General features: G+C 39.9%; 1 protein-coding gene across 16 annotated transcripts in view; it reads right to left on the reverse strand.

Annotated features, from left to right (window-relative positions):
• The window catches only part of LOC129725340 (small conductance calcium-activated potassium channel protein), a 355723-nt gene that overhangs the window by 146403 nt on the left and 187086 nt on the right, over positions 1-22234 (reverse strand). The window lies entirely within an intron of this gene.

Consider the following 22234-nt stretch of genomic DNA (forward strand, 5'->3'; position numbering starts at 1 on the left):
AACCAATTATTTCAAACGTTTTGACTTTTGTGTTTAAACGTATCCAATAACTGATTCGTCATGCATTTGCTGACTATGAACAAATCGCAAGGTTAATCTTTGGATGCATGTAGAATCAATCGAAAATGTTCAAAATTATTAAACTAGGGAAAAATGGGCGGGACCAAGATTGCCGGGTCAGCTTGTATCTGTATAACTCGGGAATCTATCAAGCAAATAAAACCAAATTTACACGTGGATGGTTTATGGGGTAAAAAAGGCTTTTATGGTGGTTCGAAATCGCTTTCTCTTCGCATACATACAAATGAAACAACATTTTTTTGTACTTAACTCAAGAACTAATCAAGTAACTCGACTTGGAGCATCCGAGCAGCTTATAACATGGTTGAACTCGTATTTGACCCGAAGAGCCCTTCGGGTGCGACACGGCTTATGTGTCTCTTCAGCTTTCATCAGTACTTCCGGGGTACCACGAGGAACCCAAGTAACACACGTTGTTATAGAGCAGTTGAGATAACTCCTCTGATACAACCTGCAGTTATAGATTTCAGTTGACATTACCTTTTTCCATGACATCTCTATCACCAGAAAAGCGCAAAAATTGGAGGCTACTAGAACAAGTACTGGTGCTATATGAAGTATTATATAACTTCATGAAAGCAAGCCAACTTTTTAGACCGAAGCTGTAAAATACATCTCGAGTACTAATACAATAGAAATGCGTTGAAAATAGGTTATTTTTAAGTTGTAATTGCTAACAAATCAAAACATCGTTGACGCAAGCATAAAACTTCAAAATAAAAATATCGCAGAACAACACTGATTTATATCAGGAACAATGATGGGAAAAAATTAATGGTTATGGCGTTTCGAATAATCAAATAAGAAACATTAAATCAACCATTTGATGCTTTTAATACAAAGTTTTACGTGCGCGTCAAATTTCATGGTGAAACATTACGTTTTACTTCTGAAAAAATTATGCGCCATTCATTGGATATTGTTTTCTATTTGTCAATCAGTGGAAAATAGATTATGTATTACAGAATGTTCACTGATTTATTTCATTGCGAAGAGTCAATATACCCCACCACCGCATGGATTTAGTTCGTAAACAACTATCTGGCATCTCTTTCTTACATGCGTAGTAAATCGCAATGTTCTTTTTTTTTCCTTGGGTAGATCTGCACTGACCCAGTGCAATGAAGAAATTCGCGCATTCGTGGGTCAGAATTCGCCATAACAAAGCGCATGCACAAATGCGTTGCTATGACAACATTTACCCAGCGCATGCTCAAATGTATTGTTACGCGCAGTGCAACCAGATCGATGATCGTTTTTGTCAGTGGCACTTTTAATCAATTATAAATTGATGATCAACAATGTTCAGCAATGTTCAACCTTTCAAAATTAATTGTTTCTGTCGCTTGAATATTGAAATTGTTTTCGCATAGTTTCTACGTTATCTAGACATGAAATAATTCAAAACTAGAAAACGTTGTTAGATATACGGTAACAGAAAATAGAGTGATATTGGTTACACTGTAAGCGTTTTGTTTAACTTTTCATGGCGCATTTTGACCCACCTCGAATAGGTTCATTAGAATCGTTTAAATAATTTCATTAACAAGTTGATCAAGTAGTTTTACGTTGGTTTTCGAATACCACTACTTAATAGGAAAAGTACTTTACAGGTACGTAGTATTGTTATTAGGTGTATAATATTGAACGCGCGCGGCTGCCCCGGCTGGGCATTTCATGCACAGTTTTTCTAATACATAGTGAAAACATCTGGAGGACAACTTTAAGACAAGTGTCATTTGTGTCATAGTTGTTGTTTGTTCAACTCATGTTATTGAAAAACATCTCCAAAACCAGGAGCAAATGAGTTTGTGTTCGAAATGTGGTTGAATTACCGATGAAAAACATCTCACAAATGTTGTATGTTAAGTTGCTTTCTGTACTGTTTTGATAACATCATAAACACAAGTTACCGATAAGCAGCAGCAGGTTATATTCGATAATATATTAAATACACTTATGCTATGAAATAACATCTCGAGAACAATAATATAGCAATACAAGTTTTGAATTGCGCTTATAGTATCCTTATATAACTACTGTCATTGTGAATTATTTTCTAACATGTTTTGTGTGTTACTTGGGAAGCAACCTGGGCCCACTTCTGTTCACGCTATTCTTCAACGATGCGGTAGCTTTATTGGGGGAGGACATTGAAGGATTGCCATCGTCTTCAGCCTTTGCTGAATACTTTCGTTAACTGATGCCATTGTAATAACCTCATTATTAGTGCACTAAAGTGTGCTGTGATGACGTTCCACCGCTCTATAAAACCAACTCTTTACAATTACTCTATTGAAAATGTTACGCTTCGCAGAGTAGATCGTATGACTGTTCTTGGTGTTCTACTTGACACAAAACTGGACTTCAATCTTCACTACTTCTCGATAAGCAAACCAACAACTGGGATTTATCTCCAAAATAGCGCGATTCCTACGACCTGCAATGTCTGATATCGTTGTATTGCTCACTAGTGGGACCTATCCTAGAACATGCTCCTATCGTCTAGCCGCCACATGATCTTTGGAAACATCGGATCGAGCGTGTCCAAAAGAGATCTGTTAGAATAGCTTCGCGTAACCTACCGTGGTAGGAACCAATAAATTTGCCGCCCTATTTACAGCGATGCATGCTGTTGACCTTTAACACATTGGAAGACAGAAGGAAACTACATGGGCAGGTAATCGTAGCGAAGCTTCTGAGTGGTGAAGTGAATTGCCCTCAGTTACTCGCCCACTCCCGTATTTCACGAAGGACGTTGCGACAGTCATCCCTGTTACAGCCTAGCTTTTATCGAAGCCTGTATGGGTACCAAGAACCAATGGCAGCGATGATTCATGAATTCTCTGCGTTGGTGTCTATGTTCGAGTTTGAAGAGTCGTCAAACCAATTTAGAAATCGATGAAGGAGAATATGAATGATTTGGAATGTATGTAGTTGATGTTTTATGTATACTAGTCTAAGTTTTGTTCATTAAGATAAACACAATGTCGGATGAATTATATATAATAAACAATATATACAATAAATGGAACTAAATTTGGAAAGTGAAGATTTTAGAGTATAAGAAACGGTTCCATGTTGATATGACAGCCTACCAGACTTTGAACTCCAAGATGGCGACATCCGCAACGATACTTCAAGACAACTCTTATGACAAGAACTTTCATTTCGAAACAACCAATCATTTAAAACGATTTATTCTTTGAGTTATAACGTATCCAATATCCGATTCGTCATGCATTTACAGACTATAAATAAATCGCAATATATATCTTTGAAAGTATGTGGAATCAATTTAGAAAGTTTAATATTAATTAAATAAAAAAATGGTGGAACGAAGTTTGCCGGGTCAGCTAGTTTGATATAAAAATTTTCGAACACAGAATAAAAACAAAATGGTAATAGTCGTAAATTAACTAATCTTAACTAAAAACACAAAATACTTCCGTGTGTTATGATATGGTATATTTGAGCGCAAAATATTATTTGTAATACTCACAGCAACCAGACTTCCCGTGCACGCGCTTTTTTTTCAAGCGACGAGAGAAATCTTTCTCTCGCTCTTAGAATTTCCATGCATGTGCGACGAGACGAGACACGTCACATGCAATTTGCAGGTTGCTCTTTCGCTTCTCTTTCGGTTCGGATTGCGATGCGCAAGGCGATGTTTCATCGCACTACGAACTGAGCGAGACGTCCGTACTGTACATACTTGATACAGCTCGTGCGCTACAGCTCGTGAGACTTTCTCGTGTACACAGACTTCCTGTACACGCGCTGAAACGACGAGAGGTTTCTTTTCTTTTTTTTCTTCGGTAAGAGACTGCGGCGCACCACACGTTGTCTTATCGCTTTACGAACTGAGCGAGACGCCCGTACTGTACCTTAGTGAAACTGTGTATTAGAGAAATGACAAAGCACTCACCGTTGAGGAAACTGTCAACATCAAAACGGGCGAGCTGTATAATTTTGCATTGCCGTTATCCGTTTTGATGTTGACAAATGCCTTAACGGTGAGTGTCTCTGCGTCTCTCTGGTGTATAGGCTGCCTACCGTACCTACATACGATATATGCCGTCAGACCCTTTTGAAGGTGTATTAATCGGAAGAATTCATAAAACTATATTACTACGATCAGATTATCACGAACCTTCAGAACCTGATTTGCAATAGCTATACACTAAGGTCGCTTTTACGCGGTTTTTTAACGTGGATTCCGGAATTTACGCGGTATTTTTTTTTCTTGCGGATTTCGGTTCCTCTTCACTCGGATTGCAGAATTTACGCGGGTTTTTTTTACGCGGATTCCGGAATTTACGCGGTTTTTTACGCGGCATGTATCCCCCGCATAAAAAGCGACTTTAGTGTACTCAATTCGAAAATTCTATCCAACATCAACATGTACTAGAAAATATAAACAATTTCAATGGTTTTACTATTTTTAACTCCCGAAAAACTTATGTTGTAATTTCAAACCACATTTTTTATCCTTAGAACTACAAAACAGAGTTCTATCATAATATAGTCAATGACATCTAAACCGACGAAAGGAACACTTCTGTTAACCAACGTAACACTCTGCATCCGGTGCATTTTCGTACCGTTAGCATAATAAGTATAGTAACAAAACGTTCTTATTTCATGTTAACAAAAGTCGGATGAATTAATCATAGAATTTTGAATTGATAAATGAATGAACTAGGTTATATCATTGATAATTCTAACGGTGTTTTGATGCATGCTGCTATAACACCGTAAATGAAAAAAACATAAAATGCCCTGCCTGTTTCCTTCTGCGCAAAATCAATTTCCTTCTCGCACCATTAGCACAAAGCAACATGCGAGGCAAGCTCGCGAGACGAGCTCACGAGAATTTGCACGCAAGCTGTCTCAAGTACGCGAGTCCATGCACCGCACTCGTTAAGTTGAGAGACGAGATATCTTCGTGTACGTCGCAATAAAAATTCCCATGCGACGAGACATGGCTCGTACGAATGGTAAGTTTTCTCGCTCGCACGCTGCACACAGCACGAAGCGACTGAATGAGAAACGAGACTTGTAGCGCAAAGCACACTGTCTCTTCTTTGTGCGAGCGAGATTTCAGGAAGTCTGACAGCAACTATAAACTTTAATACGAAAATGAATAGCTTTTTTTAAATATCAGTATCGCTAAAATCTACTCCAATTTCGAAGAGTAATAAAAAAGCTCTGATGTTAAAAACCATTCCTCCCCCTCAAAAAAGAGTCATGCGCACAGCAATAGCTTGGAAACTGCAGAAAAACGTGTTAGAATTTATGCAGTTTGTATCGCAAGTTAGAGCAAAAGTTGATTCGCTGGAATATACATAAAATCTATATGTGAAGAATTCAACTCATTACCATATACCAAAGGAAATCGGCACTCCTTCTTTGCTAGCATCCGAAGAAACTATCAAAAACAAAAATCGGCACTCTAGCACAATACTGCGAATGCTCTTGACTATTTTCACTGACGCCCTGATATCGGATCGCACTTTATTCTTCAGCTGCTGCTTCTCTTACGGCAGAAGCTGAACTCATTAATTTTCAACGCCAAACTTGAAACTCGATGCTCTTTGTCTCGCTTCGGTCTAATTAGTTTTTTTGCCTTCTGGATATTCGTACTTCCTATGAATGAATCGAAATTAACCCGCGTAGAAATTTAATCACGGAATAAATGATAAATTTGCTGCGTTCGCTGCAAATACTTGTCTGTGTAGTCAGAATTTGATCGAGATTAAACATTAATTTTATTATTAATTTTCATGATTGCTCATGAATTAATTGGCATTCAGTCTGGCGCCCTCATTAGAAACGTGTCATTTGTAAAAACTTAAGAAGGTTTTCCTTTCATTAATCTATAAGCTACTTTGTAACTTGTCTTTAAATCCTTTGAAGTATGCGAAGGCGATCCTTTTCCGTGGACGAAAAAACCGCTTCGAGATGTGTTTCCTTCTCGGCTGTTACACCTGTGAACAATCGCTAAGCGACAGTCCCTTTGGTTAACACCGGCCAAAGAACGGGTCATTCGGGATGATGATGCAATTAACATCGCTCAGTTTTTTTGTGTGAAAAGTTCATTCTCCATTGTCAGCTCGGTTGCGGCAGGACCTGATCTTTAGAACAAACGAAACGACATTGGTATTATGAAGTATTTTGGTTTTATGATCAAACAGAAGCGAATTCCAATTTTAAGTTATTAGAATAACATAATTTGAATTGTATTTTAGGTTCAATACTGGTCAACCAGTTCAATCAGATAGCCTTTTTGAGTACACTCAGCATAATAATTTTCTATTCAATTGATCTTTTCATCGCCTTATATCTTCCTCTGATAATCAAATAGCATAATTTCTTGAACGATAAATTTATATTATGTTATTTATCCCATAAAAAGCACTTTAAAATTAATTTACAGCATTCGCTCAATGAATAATTTACTATTTCATTCATATTTATCGGTCGCAGAGCTTCGTTCAAAGCCACAAAACAGTTCGTACACTACAATAAATTTCGAGAATTGTCGTGTGCTGTGGAATTAAACTTACCGTGCCGCTTCGGTGGGGGTGGTGGCCACTGCGAACCACACCGTATTTGCAATAAATTCACAGCAAAACTGTGTTGCTGTACGATCAATGCTTTAGCTTAATGACACGAGCAAAAGTTGCTTTTCTCATTCGGGTACAAAAATCACACCCCAAATAGTTGCAGTAGTTGTATTGTAGATATCGTCGTTCAGTTGAGGGTTTTCAAAAGTCATTCGGTGACAATTGATATTCGTTCCATATCTTTGTTGATTGCTAGTGCTAGTCAAATTCCTAAATTGAAACACAGATACTATGCTTTTGAAACTAAATCAACAGAAGCTCCAAAGTAAAATCTTAATGAGCGAATTGGTACTTTATCAGATACTTTGCTTTTAAAACGAAAGCAACAGGAGCCTCAAAGTGATTGCTTAATGGATGAATCCTAAGGTACTCTATTCTACGTGTTCGATAGTTGAAACATTTTTTCGCGAACATAAATGCTTTTTTCAGTTTGTATCAGTTTTATTTCGCATTTTTCTTTAATCTTTGGTGCTACCTCGCTACCACAATAAATTATGATGCTTTATGCAGTTTAGCGGAATCGTCATTCGGCCACATACTTTGTGATAAGTGTTACTGGTATTGTGGAGAACTTGTCGTTATCGTAGTGGATACAACTTTTGAGTGTGGGAACTAAGATTGTCCAGCTTCTGATAAAACTTTCCTCTAACCCTTAATTAGAAGAATGGGGAAAAAAATATGACAGACATTAGAAACTTCATATAACGTTTGCGGTAAAAAATGGACAAAAATGGCCGATTTTTCATGGGTTTACCTTTAATCGCACTGACGAAACTACTCACGCATCATCAATCATTGTAACCCATGAGTTAGCGAAAAAAAATTTGACAGCTCTATCAGTCAAACTCTAACTGTGATGGCGAAAAAGTGAAGCTACTTCGTTCAGAAGTATGCGCATTCAAAGAACGGTACTCTGCCGCGTCCAAAACGGACATCGTGCGGCACTTTGTGGACGCTGAGTATGCCCGTTCCGGCATCTACAACATCTTGACACTATTGGTCAACGATCAGAGCATCGAAAGAAAGCCCGGTTCCGAACGGACAACGACCCTGAGCGACAAGTAGCTTCAAAGGATGCTGAAGAGGAAGACCAAGGGAAAAGTGGCTAAATCGCTACGTGCACTTGGCCGGGAAGTTGGTGCATGCGGTAAAACAGTGAAAAAGTATCTAGAGAACATGGACATAAATGTCAGAAAGCGGCAGTCCCGTCCTCTGGTCTCTGAGCTGCAGGCAATGACGCAGCGACAGCGGTTGAATAAAATGGTCAAGTCGATTTACCCGGCTAATCGCGACGTGGCAGTGGTGATGGACGACGAGACCTATCTCACCCTGGATGGCAACTACTGGCAGGGTACTTCGTATTGCACTTCTCCCACGAAGGAAGTGAGCTCCGAGGGGAAATTTATTTTACACACCAAGTTCTCCAAGAAGGTGCTACTGTGGCTGACAAACAGCGAGAAGAGGATGTCATAGCCGCCTTTCTTTCGCTCCGAACTGGCCGTGAACTGGGAAATTTATATTAAGTAGTGCCTGCCGAAAGTTGCATCGTTATCGTTCTTTAAGCATTACCAGAAGGGCTAAGACGCTATGTTCTGTCTGGATCTACCGTCGGCCCCCTACTCGAAGCGATCATTGGAAGAGATGAAGCGGCTAATATCGATGTGGTACACTTGTCGGCGATTCCGCTCAATGTCCTCTAGTTACGTCCCTTCGGGAATTTCTGGGCAAATCAGAAGCGTGAGATCTACTCCAACAACTGCCACAAAAGTTGATTACATACAAAAGGTAAGGTTTACCACCTCAGTGAATATCGGGTTCAAACTCCGAAAGAAGCTTTGGTCGCATCTGGGAAGGGTTTTCGTACGCGTATGTTCTCTTATATAGGGCAGCGTATAACCGTATCTGATCCGGAGCAGGCGGTTGTGTTATGAATGGCAGTGTCTTGCCAGTTACCTCCAAAATGGTGGCCCTATCACAAGACTGCGAATCGCGGCTCTAATAAAGTACTATGCCGAAACTAATTATAAACTAATTTTTATTCGGACAATTAGTATAAACCCAGGTGAACAAGAAGGAACAATTATTATAAATTCGATACTTAGAGCCAAGGATCTGTGAGAAGTGCATGTAGAAGTCGCGGCCGAAGACGAAGACGAAGTGGTTTCGTGCGAATGACATTCAACTTTCAACGGTTCAACGGTTCTTCCGAGACCCAAATATCGACTCAGATCACTTTGGATGCAGATGGTCAGTATAATACAGCTCTAGAGCAGTGGTTCCCAACCTTTTTGGCTCCGCGGCCTCTTTTGTCAAACACAAAGAGCTCCGCGGCCCCCTCTGCGAGGTACAGAGAGCTTCGCGCCTCCCCCCTCTAAACTAATTTCAGATACAAGTTTTGTTAAATTGTTTCACGTCTTGGTCCTCACACGCAGAAGAGTTGAAAATTCGCTTTCACAGAGGTGTCTAGAAAGAAATTTCAACTACCGGTCAAATTTTCCAAGACCTTCGCGGCCCTCCTGCATGAGCCTCGTGTCCCCACGTTCGGAAACCACTGCTCTACAGGTATTGGTTATGGCTGCAGGAACTACACGTAATGGATGGTTTAATGTGGAGCATTAAGATGTGACGAAAAAAAACCGGTCCAGCGCGCGCTCGGTGCTGGCAGTACATTGTCTGACGCACTAGATGAGGGAGGATAACCTGAAATTGAAGATAACATAAAAACTGTGGGTCCGTCGATCTTGTGCGAGGTTAAGAAAGCTTTTGAAAACTCAAAAAGCCTCCATTTTGTGCACAAAATTTCTTCTTGCATCTTGTGCTATAGACTGAGGCCTTAACCTTCTGCTTATAGACTTCAAGGTGGCGTTCGATTCAGTTGGGCTCAACGAAGTATGGCAAATGATGCTTGAACATGACTTTCCAACAAAACTAATTAACGCTCTAGTGTCCAATGCCGTCATTTGGCGGACTTCAGTCGAAGTTCTGAAAAGTTTCAATAAATACTTAAAAAGTGTTTATAATGGTTTATAGTGATTTTACCGAAGCCCGTCTAAGAATTAATTTCTAGTGCGGGTTAAGCTACCTTTGACGGGTTCACATTATGGGTTAGGATAGTGGTCGTGAATTTTGACGGTGTTAGCAAGGTGACGGGCCTTAAAATCTGCAAGACTGTCCTGGAAGGTGCAGTGATATTTACATTGTTAGTATTTACTGGAGTGTAGCGGAACAGGCATGTGTGCCTTTCAACAGGAAGCAGCGAGAATTAGACTGATCTTCAGCTCTTTTTTCTCTAGTGGGCCCGCAACGTGGCACGAGTGTTGAAGGAGTAATGTTATCCAATAATTAACCGGACAGAAGTTATTGGTAAACCCCGAATTCGTTGATTATGTGTTGTGTATAAAGACATCCGATCGGCTAGTATTAGGAACGATTGGAGAAGACAACAACAAAAAGTGCGAAGTTATGATGTTTGATGTATCTTGATACCATTTAATAGCAAGGCAGCCGGGAAGAACGGCATACCCGCCGAACTCTTCAAAGTCGGAAGCAAACAGCTGTATCGTGCCATCCGTCGGATCATGCTGAAAGTGTGGTCTGACGAAGAATTGCCCTCGGACTGCAAAAAAAGGCCATCGGATCTACAAAAAAGGCCATCGCCTGGACTGTAGCAATTATCGGGGCATAACACTTCTCAATACCGTGTACAAAAATCTCTCCCGCATCCTGTTCCACAGACTGAGGCCGTTGCAGGAGACCTTTGTTGGTGAGTACCAATGCGGTTTTCGAGGGGGACGCTCCACGACGGACCAAATGTTTACCTTGCGACAAATCCTCGATAAATTTCGAAAATACAACTTGCAGACGCACCATCTGTTCATAGAATTCAGGGCAGCGTACGATTCAGTCAAGAGAAATGAGTTATGGCAGATTATGATTGAACATGGCTTCCCAACAAAGCTGTCTAGGCTGATACGTGCCACCCTTGAAGGCTCTACATCAATCGTCAGGATAGCCGGTGAGATATCGGACTCGGTTGTGACGTTAGATGGTTTGGAGCAGGGTGACGGGCTGTCGAACTTATTGTTCAACATCGCATTGGAAGGTGCTATACGGAGGGCTGGTGTGCAGAGAAGCGGCACCATCATTACGAAGTCGCACATGCTTCTCGGTTTTGCGGACGATATCGACATCATTGGTATCAACCGTAGAGCTGTGGAAGAGGCCTTCGGACCTCTCAGGAGGGAAGCTGCGAGATTAGGGCTTGTCATAAACTCTGCCAAAACGAAATACATGGTGGCTGGCAGAGTGCGTGGTAGTCCGTCGGAGGTTGGTGCTGCGGTGGTGCTAGATGGGGAAACATTTGAAGTAGTCGACGAATTTATTTACCTCGGAACATTAGTGACATGTGACATGTGACAACGAGGTTAGCCGCGAGATCAAGAGGCGGATAGCAGCCGCAAACAGGGCCTTTTAAGGATTACGTAACCAGCTAAGATCCCGCAGTCTACAAATCCGTACTAAACTTGCACTCTATAAAACACTGATTCTTCCGGTGGCTCTCTACGGCCATGAATCATGGACGCTGAAAGAGGCTGATCGGCGAGCTTTTGGTGTTTTTGAGCGTAGGATTTTGCGTTCAATCCTTGGCGGCAAACTAGAAAATGGTGTTTGGCGCAGACGTATGAACCATGAAGTTTACCAGGCATACAAATCGGCGGATATAGTCAAGCGGATAAAACACGGCAGGCTTCAGTGGGCTGGGCATGTAGCGAGAATGCCGGATGAGCGTCGAACGAAGGCTATATTTAGCAGGAATCCCGATAGAGGTCGACGACTTCGAGGTAGACCCCGCACTCGTTGGATGTGTGCTGTCGACGAGGATGCACGCGAAATAGGTGTTAGGGGCGATTGGAGGATAGCAGTCCAAGACGAGGGACATGGCGACGTTTTCTGCATTCGGCACTGGATCGATAATCGGTCTGTCGCCTTTAAAGTAAGTAAGTAAGATTCCATTTAATGTTTTTCTGGATTACAGTTTCTTTTGTCGAAAAATACAGAGAATCAGAGATTTGAATTTTTCCGTATAATGGTGATTTGTAGGTTGAATTGGTTTTTGCTCAAAAAATTGTAGGCGGTCATTGTAAAAATAGACTAACTGGAGGATTCATAGAAGGTCACGAAATTGTTAGTTGAGATATTTATTCTTATCAGTAATAAATTTAGCAGTTTCTCTGTTATTCTGCAGGTCAAATGATCTAATGGCTTCAACTGTTTTACGTTAGAGAAAAAATAAAGTAATCAATATTCTTCTGGCTGATGATGAATATCAAAAATTTTATTTCTTTTTTCGCTAAAGTACCACTTATTTGAACAGTTTTCAGCAGGATTACTTATTTTCAAACTGATAGGAAGCATTTAATAACATATTTAATGGTTCAAACCTAAATGCATTTTGCTCTTACTGAAAACACAACGATTTGAATGTTAAAAAAGCTTATGGCTTAGTATTGAGGATTCAGTCAGAAGTTAAAAATATAGGTCACCAAAAATTATTAACTGATAATTTATTATTGAATAATTACGATGCAAACGAACTTCCTTTAAAAAATTCAGTAATATGGAAAAATGCGTAGCTCATGAATTTAGGTACAACACATTGGGATATAGAATCTTGAATGAAAATTGTACAACGGCATCCTTTTACACTCAGCAAAATGCTTATGACATATTCTATCATAATAATGATAAATGAAGAGTGCTGCTTATTTAATCAACATCGAGGAATTCCTAAATATAAAGATATTAAATATTGACACTAGCAGTTTAATTGTTTTTCATGTCCTTTATGGTAGTTTTCAATAGCACTACTATTTATCAACTTTACATGTAAAGCTGATTCTAATTCTCGATACAGGTATTTATTGTTTAGGTTATCACTTCAGATGATAATATACCTAAATAAAGATAAAATAGTTTTTGAATGGCTGTCGGTGAGTTGGTGAGGTTTCACTGAACAGTGGTTTAAAGTTTGGGGCTCTATGTCGCTCTTCAAGTGCTATGTATAACAATATTGCTCTGTGGTATTCGAATATCTGGCGCGTCACATGTCCTAGAATTGTGACAAACAGTGATACGTATTGGGAAATAGTGTCAAATATTCCGCATTGTCTCCACTTTTTCAAAATGTCATTGCAGCTCCAAGTGCTGCCAAGCTTGTCACAAAACTGATTGATAGTGTTCTGCACCTCCTGTTGAAGCTTTTTTGTGTGGGGGAGAAAATTTAATCATATTTTATACTATACTCTTCCATTATCCTCTGCTACACTAACCCAGTTAAATGTCGCCCAAAATGCATTGAGACTTCGCCATTCGCTCAAGCAGTGTGATGTTTTGCGTGGTATCGATTTTATTGCGTTTGAAACTGCAATACACTCATAACAATGCTCAACTAATAACCATAAAAATTGACTGGCGATTTTGTTATTTTGCGTAGCACGCGTTATTTGATATTTGCAACCGGAGTAATTTGTTTTATGAATTTGCCGGTTGTTATCTTCATACCTTAAAGCAGGTTGATTATGATTAGTCCAATGAAGCATAAAGTAATCTAATAAATTTCGAGAGTCGATCAAAGTAGAACGACCAGCTATGCACATATTAACATATCCGAATGAATGAAAATAAAGACTCATTGTTTTCAAACATTTCAGGATTGCAAAACATCATTAGGATGTATCTTGTATATGTATCTAATGCAGTACTACAGAAATCACAGTTCATTCGTGCACCTTAGTTTACAATTTCAAATTGCACTTTCGAGAACCATTGAGGACTGAACCGAATCAACATATCGTAAAATACAGCAACAAGTGCAAAGTCGTGCCATGGAAGAGTGCACCAGCGATAAAATAACTAAAACAAACTGCATAAAGCCGTACTGCTGTACCTACATTGCAAACGGGAGTTATTTCACTTTCTCCGGCAACGGCACGTTTATGAATGCATGTCTTATTATGTAGATATATTGTATGCAGTAGACCTGCAGTTTTCCTTCTCGATGGTGACGATTATTTCTTTGTGAGAAGTCCGACCGCTCGTAAAACAGAACATCTGTTCTAAGATGCTAGGTCATGCTGTCTGTGATGAAAAAAAAGTGCTAGCTAACTGTTTGTAACTGAATTTTATTTTGCAGTTTCCATGCAGGTAAGCGATGCTTAGTAGCGGAATGTAAAGCGATGCTTAGTAGCGGAATGTAAAAGATGCAGCAATTAAACGCCATTGAACACATGTATCATTTATGTATTTCTTTTGAAATGGCTCTCCCGGAAAAACTTCACCTTTGACACGTTATTTCATCCCAAGGCTTACCTACCCTGCATTTTGATGGATGATATCCGCAATGCAAAAGGAAATTGTATCCCCAAACCTCATTCCGGAAAATCAACCTAACTTTGTAGGTAGTGATAGTCAGTCTTGTTATGCAGCTTCTTGCAGAAGCGGTCGAGTTTTTTCACGAATAATTTCAATTTTGCATGCTATGTGGCTGGTGTGCACGACTGCGGAAGTATGACCGTCATGCGAAACTGTGCCGTGATTTACCGGCAATCCATTAGTTAAAAGCTATTTTCTCGAATCGTCTTGGGGCCATTGTTTTTATTTAGAATCTTTTTATTTGACAGTCTAATAATAATAGAACGTGGCAACACTGGTATCATTCGATTCTCAATTTTTCAAAGTTAATCTCCATTATTTTTTTTTGTTGTTGTCAAAAACCTCGCATGCGGAGGCAAAATTCTTCCAAATTCCTAATTTTGCGAGATTGAGATGTTAATTTATTGATCGTGGCGGAATTTTTGATTAGCAACATGTATTTTGCCAATTGGTTTTGTGTGACAAAAAAGTTACGAGTTCAACGGCTAGCAGTGTCATAAGAACGATAACGTTTTTCATTCTGATGCATGTATTTTCATTTACGATTTTCATTTTAAATTTTTTTATCGCATTTCAGGCACAACAATAATAAGAAATCATAAGTCGACTGCATTCAAATGACAAATAACCAGGCGATGCCTAACATTGAGACCATCCCGTATGAGGTTCCTTGGAAAAATGTCGAAACGAATTTTGGTAAAATATTGTTCATTTTGCAAAAAACAGCAGACAATTTTTAATAACAACTTTGTTCCTACACCGCGTTGTCATGAGCCCGTTTTGAAAAAATCTGAGATGACCGATTCTTTCAAAATCCTTTTTAAAAACATAAAATCAATTTATTTTGTGTTGAATCTCAAATTAATTTTATATATTTTTAAATAAAAGCTCAGACGATTCCCTAGAAGTTATAGTTTTTTTTATCTTCTTTCTATCTGTCATTATACAGATATATAGGCTTATAAAAACATAAGTCCAGACAAATTTCGGAAAAGAAGGATGCAAAGTTGCTTGGTCAAGCAAGACCTGCATACTCACAAAGTTTCATTGAATTTTGAGAGAGTGCTGCCCTCATCTGGTCGAGTGTCAAATACAGCCAAAGTATGGAAAAGCCTTGGTGTTACTCTTCAATACGGAACTTGACCTTCTGTTTATTATTTTATTAGGCGATATGGATATATAGTACGTCACGCATGTAGGGAGCCCCCCCCCCTCCTAAGGAAGTCGTAACGATTTGTGATAACGTTGTGTGATGTCACATGAAAAACATTTAAAAATAAAAAAAAATACTAGAAAAATGGTTTAGTTTACCTCCTTTATATTCACAACCTTTCGGTTAATATTCAAACTGAAGCTTATTAGACACACATAATAACAACATAAGAAATTCTGCCGAAATCAGTTGCTCCAAGGCATCAGCGAAAGTCCTGATTTTCAAATGGGTCTGACGCAGTGTTGCCACATTTTCATCTGTACTGAAAGCTGCAAAGTCCTGTTCATTTGTACTATTTCTGTCAAAAATTTGTTCCATTGGAACATAGTTGTTTCTTTTGCAAACCTGTGACAAAACAATTTCAACGACGTTCGTTCATTGTTTTAAGAAAACTGTGACTGCATTGACTCTATTAGTATAAGTTTTGTACTTCTAGCTCACTTGTCAATAAAACTTCTAGATTGCGAGATCGCGTTGTTTGTATCGTTACTAAGTCTGTTTCAAAGTTTAGTCTAATCTTTTCTAGCCATTTGAAAAATCTGTACTTGTCTGTACTTTTTCACAAAAATCTGGCAATAATGGTCTGACGAGCTCGAGTTGATGCATAAAAATTACATGGATATGAAAAAAGCTCCCATTGACATATCTTGCGCTAAGAAAACATGTTCGATTACAGCAATTGGAGACCATTTCTAGAATCCGTGGTATTTATCAACCATTTTATTTTGTTTTGTGAATTTTTTTTGAGATATTAGGAATTCCGATTCGTAATTTGACAAAATGTTTATTAGATACAAACTTCGCAACCAACTATGGTAATGTACAATACAATTGCAGGGCTAGCGCTACGATCCTACTGATACTCAAAGTTTCTCCCGAGCCGGGATTTCAACTTACATCGACTGACTTGTTAGGTCAGTATTAAACCTCGAGACCTACTGGCAGGCAACTTGGCAACGCGCTGGAGAGTTTATTTAGACAAGCTGTATGGAAAGCTAATTGAATGAAGCTTTCTGCTGAAGGTAATTACATTACATTTTTCTACACACAGGGTAAGAAGATTACGGTTGCTCCAATCAATGAAAGCATCAAGTAACTTTTGTAGTTCATAACAGTCTCCAAGGCAGGCTATAATCAAAAATATTTTACATCGTCTGCGAAAATGAGTCGTGTACCTCGAGGTGAAATAGTATCAACATCGTGAATGAATAGTGAAAATAAAAGTGGACCCAGATTGCTTCCTTGCGGCACTCCGGAAGAAGTTGCAAATGGCTCAGAATGTGACGACCCAAGACTGACACATACAACTCTGCCGGTCAGGTATGAACGAAATCATCTCACGAGCATGGCAGAGAACCCCAGTTTATCCAGCTTCCGTAGAAGGATGATGTGATTTACACGATCGAAGGCAGCCTTGTGGTCATCCACTTTTTTTCAGCAACTCCTATCCCAACCTCCACGAGGTGCCGGCCGGGATACGAGTAAACTTAGCGCCTGCGTACAACAGTGTCTGAACAGAAACGAGAAGCTGAGTCATGAAATGCGGTACCTCGCCAGCTATATCTAAAACGGCAGCCTCGTCGCGATACTAGGTATTGCACCCCTACGTAATATAATAATCGGCGTGGACCAAGGCGATCGACAACGTTTATTGGACAACGTTTATTGGAAATTCGGTACATTCGGAATGTAAGGACCGAGCTGGCACGCCTAGGTATCTTGGCTAGAGAGCTGCGGAGGTTTAATTTGGAGGTTGCCGCTATCCAGGAGGTGCGGTGGCCGAAAACGGGAGAACGTGAATTCCTGGTAGTAGATTATATTGTGGATATTGCATAGTGGCGTGAAAGCGGAGAGAGAAGTCGGTTTCGTGCTAAAAGGTGAACATATGAGAAAAGGTGGAGACCAATCAGTAACTGTATATGCGTGTGAGAATTAAAAAAAAATTCTCCAATTACAGCTCAATCACTGTGTGAGCACCGACTAACGTTAAACCCGATGACGAGTAAAAGAGTCTCCATGAAAAGACGTACAGTGTGTATCCAGGACACTACATAAAGAACGTCATCGGAAATGCAAATACGCAGGTCAAGAAGGAAGACTTCTTTCGCCCCGTAATTGTCAAAGAAAGCTTCCAGTCTACTACGAATGATAATAGGCTGGGGCTCATAAATTTCGCTACACCCAGAGGTGTGGTTATCTTTAGTACCGTAAACTGGGGTGACTTTGATCACCGGGGTGTCTATGATCACTGTACCTCTTTTTTTAAAATGTGGTAAAAAAGCGCTCGTAGTGCTTGGGACTTGTCGTAATCTTCAATGATTGCGTGGATATATGTTCGCATTGCTACTATTCATGTATTTCCTGCTATTTAAAGAGTGTTTATCATGCTAAAATATTAATTGAAAATAAAGTGTATTTTTGGCGATTTTTGTTGCATACAAACAGCGGTTCAAGCAGATTCAAAACAACAAGTTGCAATACGTAAAGTTTTTTTATTTTGTTCCCAGATTAGTTCTTAAGATGAACAAATATTAATACAATACATTTTATTGTTATTTTTGCAACTTTTTCCTCAAAGGCAATGTTGAGTCCCAATATTCCCCACAGCGTATTACATATTTCTTCTTAACAAAACCCCAAGACGTGAAGTAACATGCAATTTTGGCTAATTTCATAAGTCATATTCCTCGTGGACTAGTTTTTGATGATTTTAGACCACCTTCTCTCTCAGTACATTCTTGTACATTCGCCATTATAAACTGTTCACGTAGAATGTGAATGGCCCCCAAATTTCTTTCCATATTTATAAACTCATTTAAGTCGTGTAAGGCTGTTCAATTAAGTGAAAGTAGCAAAGTGTTACACCAAATTCATCAAAACAATGAAGTGATCAAAGTCACCCCGGAATGATGATTGGTGTAAATTTTTTAAAGCATATTTAAAAACAGCAAAATTGTTGCTAAACTTTTGAAGTAGTGACTGAATCTTTTTCAATGCACGCCAGTACTTATTTTAAAAATATCGAATAATATTGTTTTCAGTATATTCTGAAAATATTTGAGAAACAATCAAAAAAGTGATCAAAGTCACCCCAGTTTACGGTACTTATTTTGTACGTCGAAATATTTGACAAGGAGGGGAACCTGATTAAATTCTGATGAAGAATTGCCCTCGGACTGGTTGGATGGTGTGCTTGAACTACAGAAAAGGCCACCGCATGGACTGTAGTAACTATCAGGGCATAACTCTTCTCAATAAGTGTTCAAAATTTTCTCCCGCATCCTGTTCCACAGACTGAGGCCGTTGCAGGAAACCTTTGTTGGCGAATACCAACGTGGTTTTCGAGAGAAACACGTGAGAAGAGGCACCATCAGTACGACATCTCACAGGTTTTCAGGTTTTGCAGACGATATCGACTTCATTGGCATCGACCGTAGAGCGGTGGAAGAGACCTTTGGACCTCTCATGTGGGAAGCTACGAGAATAGGGCTTGTCATACACCCTGTCAAAATCAGCTTCGACTATTGTGACATTTTGTGATAAATAGGGAGGGGGCGGGGGAATGATTAGCTTGAGTGCGACTTCACATTTCAATTCAAAAAATAAATAAATAAAAAAGACACTTATCTATACCACAGAGTACTACTCAAAACTATCTATAATAAAATAAATGACAAATGTTTTTTTACATTTTTAAAGTATAATGTTCGTTAGTCCTGTTTTACCGTGCATGTTTTTCCATGAATAACAGCGCAACTTCATCTATGTTATCATACAAAAATTACGACAAAACGTGAATAAGAAGGTTTGGCTATTGTAACACGGAGAGAAGATTTGCATTGCAAATTGATTGAAGAAGAGGAACTAAATATCTTTCAGAAATCAACATTGACCATGCAGTTACTGCCTAGGCTTCCTATTTCGTCGATATGCATCTTCATCAACAGAATCCTTGGATTAAGGATTAAACGCCTTCTCTAGTTATCTTTTATAATCTTCTTTTCCTTTCAGTTTCAGTTTTTCTTTCAGTTAAATCGTTCTAATTTAGAAAAAAAAGCATTTTTACAAATTTCTCAATTTCTAGTTAATTAGGTATGTATAACCAAAAATGGGAGAGGGGGATATAAAAACGTGACGTAATTGAGAGGGGAGGGATCAGGGAAGTTGTGACAGTTAGTGACACAGGGGAGGGAGGAGTTACTTTTTTCCAAATTTTGCGTCACATCTTTAATGGATGGTCCCTTATCGCTTTCATCGACCAGTGTAATCGGTTTATCGTCACAAGTGTGAAGTTAATAAAACCGCTGATTAATTGTTCGGATTTTGTGGATTATTTTTTGGTTTACTTTTCAAAAAGTTTTTCAAATACTCGTAGTAAATATCTGTTACCAGTAACTTGGATTGTTGTTTCAATAGTAGTAGTTTTAAAATGCTTTCATGATTTTATGCTTTTTATTATGTTTTTTGTATTATTTTATTATATTTTCGATCGAAAATCCTTTCAAAATCGATCAACTATAATAAAATCATTCTGTGCCGAACACGCATCAGTATAGGACGTGTTTGGTGATCGCTCCGATAGAATATAAAACAAAAGACGCGCGAGCAAGTGTTGGCATTGTTTGCCTGGTCGAGTGAAGGTTCAAGGTCGCCCGCCTTTGTGCAGCTGTTTCGCATCGTGGATGTTTGCTGGTGCGTAAGCCGATTTGGCTGCTAAGTGATTTGTGCTACAGCAGTGGACGAGAATCTCAACACAAAGGAGGAAAAATAAGAAGCCAACAGTTGACAGCGAGTTGTGTCGCTGTGCTGAGTGATCACACACCCGGCTCGCTGCTGGTGGCTGTTTGGAGCTGCTGTATTGGTGCTGCTGGCTGTAACGGCTGCAGCTTCGACCGTTCGGACAACCAACCCTGCTGAAAGGAGAAGTAAAGAGGTACGTGTTCTGTCGACGCTAGTGCGCTAGCAACCGCCTCCCGTGCCACCATCCCCGAACCCCTCCGACCCTGTCCCTCCTGCCAACCCTTCCTCTGTTAATTCTACAGTCCCCCCTCGCCCCAGGCTTTACCCGGACGGATCTCAGGGCAGCTTTACTGTTTTCTTTCGGCCAAAAGCAGGACCGAAATCGAAACCGTTAAACATCCTGCAGATTTCGAAAGACCTGACGGAGGGGTACAAGGCCGTGATCGAAATCTCCAAGGTCAGACCCAATAAGCTCCGTGTCGTGGTCAGCGACCTGGAACAGGCCAACGCTATTGCTCGCTCCGAGCTTTTCACACGCGAGTATCGCGTTTATATACCCGCACGAGACGTGGAGATCGACGGTGTCATAACCGATTCGAGTCTGTCGGTCGAGTGTATCTTGGCAAGCGGTTTTGGCTGCTTCAAAAATGCTTTGTGTCATGACGTAAAAGTAAAGATCATAGATTGCAAGCAATTGCGGTCTGTGTCTCTTGTCAACGGCACAAAAGTGTACACTCCGTCAGACTCGTTTCGTGTTACGTTTGCCGGATCTGCTCTCCCTAGCCACGTCTCGATCGATCGGGTTCGTCTGCCTATGCGATTGTATGTACCCCGTGTTATGAATTGCACCAATTGCAAGCAGCTAGGCCACACAGCCGCCTACTGCTGCAATAAGGCACGATGTAGCAAGTGTGGAGAAACTCATGCGGACGATTCTTGCAGTGTAAATGCTGAAAAATGTTTTCACTGCGGGGAAAATCAGCATGAGCTCTCCACATGCCCGGTGTACATGCAGCGCAGAGATAAAATCAAGCGGTCACTTAAGGAGCGTTCAAAGCGATCTTACGCTGAGATGCTGAAGAAGACCGTGACCATTTCTACCATAACATCGAACCCCTTTGATCTGTTGTCCTCTGATGAAACCGATTCTGACGATTCACCAGCGGGAACAACTTATGCCAATCCTGGGGCGTCTAGAAAGAGGAAAAATATTTCCTCTCCTAAACTTCCCCAAAAAGGTCCTAAGATTTCCCAAAGTGAAATGAAAGTTACAAACAAACCAAACAGTGCTGCGGAAAAACCGAAGCAAACTCCTCCTGGGCTTGCAAATTTAAAGTCCCAGAAGGAGTTCCCAGCACTGCCAGGAACATCTAAAACCCCAGTTGTTCCTTTTGCACTCCCAGTTGATGAAACAAACTCTGGATTAGTGAAATTTTCTGACATTGTGGACTGGATTTTTGAAACTTTCAATGTACCCGATCCAATTAAAATTTTTCTTACAGCATTCCTCCCAACAGTTAGATCATTTTTGAAGCAGTTGACTGCCCAATGGCCCCTCCTTGCAGCGATTGTATCCTTCGATGCCTAATTCATCTGCGTATACGAAGGATTCTATCTCTGTCTTACAGTGGAATTGTAGAAGTATTTTACCAAAAATGGATTCATTTAAAGTTTTAATAAATAGAAACAAATGCGATGCATTTTTCCTTTGTGAAACTTGGCTTACTTCAAATATTGATCTCAACTTCCATGATTTTGATATTATTCGCCTTGATCGAGACACCCCATATGGAGGAGTACTTTTAGGGATTAAAAAGTGCTATTCTTTCTATCGTATTAACCTCCCCTCGATTCCAGGCATCGAAGCTGTCGCATGTCAAATGACAATACAAGGTAAAGAGCTTTCCTCAATCTATATTCCTCCCAGAGCACAGGTCGGGCAACGGTTGCTCTTTGATTGAATAGAACTTCTTCCCTCGCCACGTTTGATTTTGGGAGACTTCAACTCTCATGGTGTGGCTTGGGGTTCCCCCTACAATGATAACAGCTCCTCTTTAATCTATAACCTTTGCGATGACTTCGACATGACTATTTTGAACAACGGTGAAATGACACGTATCCCGAAACCTCCAGCGCGCCC

This window comes from Wyeomyia smithii, chromosome 2 (genome assembly GCF_029784165.1).
Source record: "Wyeomyia smithii strain HCP4-BCI-WySm-NY-G18 chromosome 2, ASM2978416v1, whole genome shotgun sequence".
NCBI lineage: Eukaryota > Metazoa > Arthropoda > Insecta > Diptera > Culicidae > Wyeomyia > Wyeomyia smithii.